The 5,838-nt window shown below is 37.9% G+C and overlaps 1 non-coding gene across 1 annotated transcript; it reads right to left on the reverse strand.

Moving 5' to 3' along the window:
* Positions 1-863: 863 nt before the first annotated feature.
* LOC141650313 (small nucleolar RNA R71) lies at positions 864-970 on the reverse strand. Its single transcript, XR_012546354.1, has one exon. It is a non-coding gene; the product is annotated as a small nucleolar RNA R71 (small nucleolar RNA).
* Positions 971-5,838: the final 4,868 nt, after the last annotated feature.

The following is a 5,838-nucleotide window of genomic DNA, read 5'->3' on the forward strand; positions in this document are numbered from 1 at the left end:
TTTTACAACCGATAAATCAATACAATACCCATCCGTTTGGATCCGACCTTTACTTGCCACTCTACTAAGAGTTGTTGGTTGAGTTTATAAATATTGTTTGATAGGGAGAATTGACGACATTCCGACCCTCATCAAAATGGCGCTGTTGCCGAGGACGATGTTCAATTGAATTATTATCGTTTGTTGTTTTTAGTTGTGTCTTTCATAGCCTTGGGGAAGTCAAATTCCTCATGGTAGTTTTAATTGTTTTCTAGTTGTTTGATTTTTGTATGTCTAGGAGATCACAAGGTGGACTTTTGCCTATTGATCCCGAGACTGAAAGAACCTTGACCAATATTAGAAGAGTTGTTAGAGGAACTTCGACAATTGTGGGTATCAGAGAACTTGTGGACATTGGTATTGTCCAATCGGATAGTGTTGAGTTTACCAACCCTTTTGCAAGACAAGGAGAGGAAAACCCAATCCCAAACCAACCACAAAATCAACCTACAATTCCTAAGTTTTCATCTCATTCCGTACCAACCGAGGAGAACTTACCAAATGGTACTCCAACACCAGCTCACTTAACCGGTAATTTCATTGCCAAATCCGCATTCATACAATTAGTTGAGAGAAGTCAATTTGGAGGGATGCCTAGTGAGGATCCTCATCTACATATGGGGACTTTTTGTGACTATGGTGATGCAAACTCTCAAACGGGGGTGACTCAAGACCAAATTCGATGGGTATTGTTTCCTTTTTCCTTGATCGAAACCGCAAAATAATGGTTAAAGAGCCTAGACAAGGCTACTCTTGGTATTGATTCATAGAAGAAGTTAGCACTTGCCTTCTACAAGAAGTTCGACCCTCTGGAGAAGACCAACATGTTAAGAGCCCAAATCACCGGGTTCAAACAAAGAGATGAAAAGTCCTTATATAAGGCATGAGAAAGATTCAAAGACACATGTCGCTCTTGTCCTCATCGTCGACTAAGTGAATGGTTTCTTATTCAACAATTTTGAATGGGTTATAAGAAGATACAAGGAATGTGCTCAACATGGGCTCTAATGGAAGATTCACCGAGGTTGATGACAACCAAACTTGGGCAAAGATAGAAGAGATGGCGGTTCATAACTCTCAATATAGTAGGCCAAGAAAAGCTACTAGGGGAGGGAGACATGAAGTCGACTCCGTCACACAATTGGGTGCCGATTTGGGTGCCCAACTAAGCTCCCATATTTACACAATGAACTTGAAATTTGAGAAGGCCCTAGACAAGATGAATGAGGCTTCTCAATCATCCAAGCAACATGTCAATGCCATGGTGACAAATTCCTCCCTTCCAAATGGAGTGTGTGAGAATTGTGGAACTTTGGGACATTGTCAATAAGAGTGTAAGGGCACAAGTGAGCAAGTGAATGCTTTCCAAGCATACAAGAATGACACCCCTTACTCCAACTATTACAATGAAAATACCAAATTCCACCCAAACTTCTCATACAAGAGCCAAAATATTCAAAATCCTCAACCCACATATATGTTCCAAATTTCTCTAGAAATTTGATTTCAGTATCAAGACTTGTACCTTTGGGTTTTACCTTTAATTTTTCAGACTCTGGATTCAGTATTCTCAGAAATTCTGAAATTATTGGTTATGGTATTTTATCTGATAATTTATATCGTCTTGAACTGCAAAATAATATTACTCATAATTTTATGCATGTCAATGCTGGTTTAAAACATTGTATTATGAATGAGAATTCCTCTATTTTGTGGCACCGGAGATTGGGACATATCTCCATTGAGAGGATAAAAAGATTAGTAAAGGATGGAGTACTTGATACTTTAGACTTTACTGATTTTGATACTTGTGTTAGTTGCATTAAGGGTAAGCAAACTAACATGTCTAAGAAAGGTGCAAAGAGAAGTTCTAGCCTATTATAAATCATACATACGGATATTTGTTGTCCGGACATGAACGCTAATGATCCAAAATATTTTATCACCTTTATTGATGATTACTCACGTTATATGTATCTTTACTTACTTCTTTCTAAGGATGAAGCTTTTGATGCCTTTAAATTGTTTAAGGCTGAAGTAGAGAACCTATGCGGTAAGCGCATTAAGATTGTGAGATCTGATAGAGGTGGTGAATACTATGGTAGATACACTGAGAACGGACAAGCACCTGGTCCATTTGCTAAATTTCTTCAAGTGCATGGGATTATTGCCCAATACACTATGCCTGGTTCTCCAGATCAGAATGGTGTACCAGAAAGAAGAAATAGGACATTAATTGAGATGGTGCGTTGTATGAGAAGTAATGTTAAACTTCCTTCATTTTTGTGGGTTGATGCTCTTAAGACGGCAGCGTATATATTAAATCGGGTTCCTTCCAAGGTTGTGTCTAAGACACCTTTTGAGCTATTTAAAGGATGGAAACCGAGTTTGAGACATATACGCATTTGGGGATACACCCCACCTCCAATGAGAAATCCTACTCAATGGCCATAGTTCAACCAAAACCAACCCTCTTACAATCAATCCATTGACCAAGCTTTTGATGTTCAAAAAGCGATTTCTTTGCTCAAATGCAAAGAGATAGCCAAGCCAAAGACACTACCATCAACAATATCCTTGCCCACACCAAGATGTTGGAAACACAATTGTCCCAATTGGCTTCTTCAAGTTCCCAAAGACAAAAATGACAATTACCTCCTCAAGGTAATCCTCCTACAAGACATGAGACTATCAATGCCATCCACTTGAGGAGTGGTACAAGGTATGGGGAACCTAAGATGCCCATTGAAGAGGATGTTGTTGAAAAAAGTGTCAAACAAAGTGATGTGATAGAACCATTGAAAAGGAATCCTAAGGTAGTAGAGCTAACTACCAATGACCCATCGAAGAAGAGAAATGAAGGAAAGGCAAAAGAAGTTGAGAAAGAGCCTATTGTGATTAGACTTCTGTTCCCAAGTCGCCAAGCCAAGCCCAAGCTTGATGAGAAACTTGGAAAGTTCATGGAGATTATGAAGAACTTAGAGGTTTCTATACCATTCACGGAGCATATAGACCATGTTCCGGCCTATGCGAAATACATGAAAGATATCCTTACCTAGAAGAAGTCCATAAAGAAGTTGGAAACCATTGCCTTTACAAAGATTAGTAGTGCAATCCTTCAAGGGAATTCCCCACCTAAGCTCAAAGATCCGGGTAGTCTCTCCATTCCATGTACCATTGGTGACACCACAATCAACAAAGCATTATGTGATCTAGGTGCAAGTGTGAGTGTCATGCCATATTCGGTATATGAAAGGTTAGGAGTGGGAGAACTCAAGTGCACTAATATGACCTTACAAATGGCGGACCGGACAACAAAGAAACCACTTGGGGTATGGAAAGATGTGCCCGTAAGGATTAGAAAGTTTTTCATACCGGTGGACTTTGTCATTGTTGACATGGAGGAAGATTCCAACATTTCAATCATTCTAGGAAGACCATTCATACACATCGCCGGAGCGGTGATTGATGTGAAGCATGGGATCCTCACCCTTGAAGTTGGTGATGAAACATCACCTTTAATCTTGACAAGACTATGAGAGCTCCCAACTTGCTTGAGCCATGCTTTATGGTTGATCACTATAGCCGGGAAGGTGACAAGAAGAAGATGGAATTTCCATTCAAAGGACAAGTGAAAGATGGAAATCTCAAGGGCAAAGAAACACCGCCCAATTGGAAGAAAGATATTGATGATGTTGAAGTAGCTCTATTCGGAGAGTATGGATTTTTTCACAACAAGAATGGGAGCTTGCAAAGCTCACTCATGACAAGAATTAATGAAGGTCTCTTTGGCCATGTTAACATGGAAGAAGAGTTGATCTTGTCAACTCATTATCCTCCCAACATAGGGAAAGAAGCAAGGGAAGTATGTCGTCTATGAGATGACGAGTTTGAAGGACTTGTTAACCCTTACATTGGGAATGCTATGACTCTAGACTAAGGCTTTGTAGATCCTTGTCATCAATTTGACTCGGACTACTACATGAATGAAGACAACAATGTGCCAAGGTCTATGCAAGGCCTCTATCATGACAATGAACAAGCATTTGACTACTTCTTCAAGACGTTGAGCAACATCAACAACGTCCTTGCTTTACCCCTTTGACACCTCTCAAGAAAAGGAGAGTTTGGTAGAGTCCTCCCTAAATCACCATTTGTAAATATTCTAACATCTTAACTTGCATTTCATTTAACTTGTACATTATTCAATTTCTGCAATGCATTTTATATGCCTTGTTATTTAACTTTTGTAACAAGAGAGCAAGTGAGGGAGGGATTTTAATGTGCTTAAAATGTGTAGTGTTTGATGATCAAGTGTGGGGAAGCAATTGCCTAGGCTATTCAAGCCTTTGTAGTGCAACCCATGAAAGAATAAAGAATTGAAGAATAAAATGGTGCGGGAAAGGGATCCCCACGAGCAGACCTGAGCTCGTGAGGATTGGAGCAAGGCAAAAATAAAAATCAAGCGCTGTGAAGAAATCTGCCCGTCCCCAGCTCGAGACGAGCGTGTTGGGAAATGTGTCCTCAACAATAGTGCGATCACATGATTTAAATATCATTATTAAATCTCATTTTGAAGAATACAATTGGGAAGTAATTGTGTTACTGTCAACTGGTCAACATATATCGGTAATGATTGGCTGACTAGAGTTTGACATTACTGTCGTGTGACGGTGGTGATCAGTTGACCCCCTAGGTCATACCTATAGGGCGATACTCTTAATTGATCATTTAATTAATCGTATAATGTTACGAGTTAATTAAATTACTTGAAAAAATTGACGGACGATTTTGGAAGTAAAATTTACGTATCAAATTGAAATGTGATTAAATGAGATACGGTCTGAGTAATCGAATTGTATCATTACTCGGATGAAATTATTGTTTAAAGAAACGATTGGATTTGAATGAATCATTATAAATGCGATTTATAAGTTGGTAAAATTTTGGTACTAGTAATTATGATATTACTAAGTCGATTTTTGTATGTGACGTATTTTGACAATACGTTGATATGTTAAAAATACATAACAAATTTATGTGACATGTAACATGTGACATATTGACAATTGACAAAATAATATGGAATCCATATTATACAAATGTGCCGAAAATTTGGAGGAGGATTAGGATTAATATTGTGTTTACAATTAGTGGTAAACATAATGATTATATTAGGAGAGTAGGCATGCAACCCTATTTACCTTGTGAAGGCAAACTAATGCATGCATTGGGTCTTTCTCTTCCCCTCTCCTCTCCTCTTACACGGTTGAAAAAGAAAAAGGGCAAAGTGTTTTTGTCTTTTAATTTTTAACATACACTACATGCAAGAGTGAATTATTCATTCATTACATTACACTTCTAAAAGTATTAAGTTTTAGAAAGATAAAACTCCTCCAAAATCTCTCTCTCTCAACCGGTTTTTGAGAACCCAAAAACAAACATTTTGGTTCAATTTTTCTATAAGATTAATATTATACTAGATCAAATAATATTAATTAGATTAAGAGAAAGCCTTGGGTATAAAGCATAGGGAGAGATCTTACACTTAGATCTTTGTTCTTCCATTGGAAAAGCTCAAGAACAAGAAGAGAAAGGTGATCTCTCTTGTGCCCTAATAGCCGAAATCTACTATGTAAGGACATGATTTCTCCTCTATTTTATTATATTGTTTGCATGCATAAGATCCGTTTTAATTTTATGACAAATTATTTAGACATATAAGAGTATGTTTTATGTATATGAATCTACATTTCCTTCAATTGGTATCAGAGCCACGGTTGTTTGCATGCAAATTGG

This window comes from Silene latifolia, chromosome 3, assembly GCF_048544455.1.
Source record: "Silene latifolia isolate original U9 population chromosome 3, ASM4854445v1, whole genome shotgun sequence".
NCBI lineage: Eukaryota > Viridiplantae > Streptophyta > Magnoliopsida > Caryophyllales > Caryophyllaceae > Silene > Silene latifolia.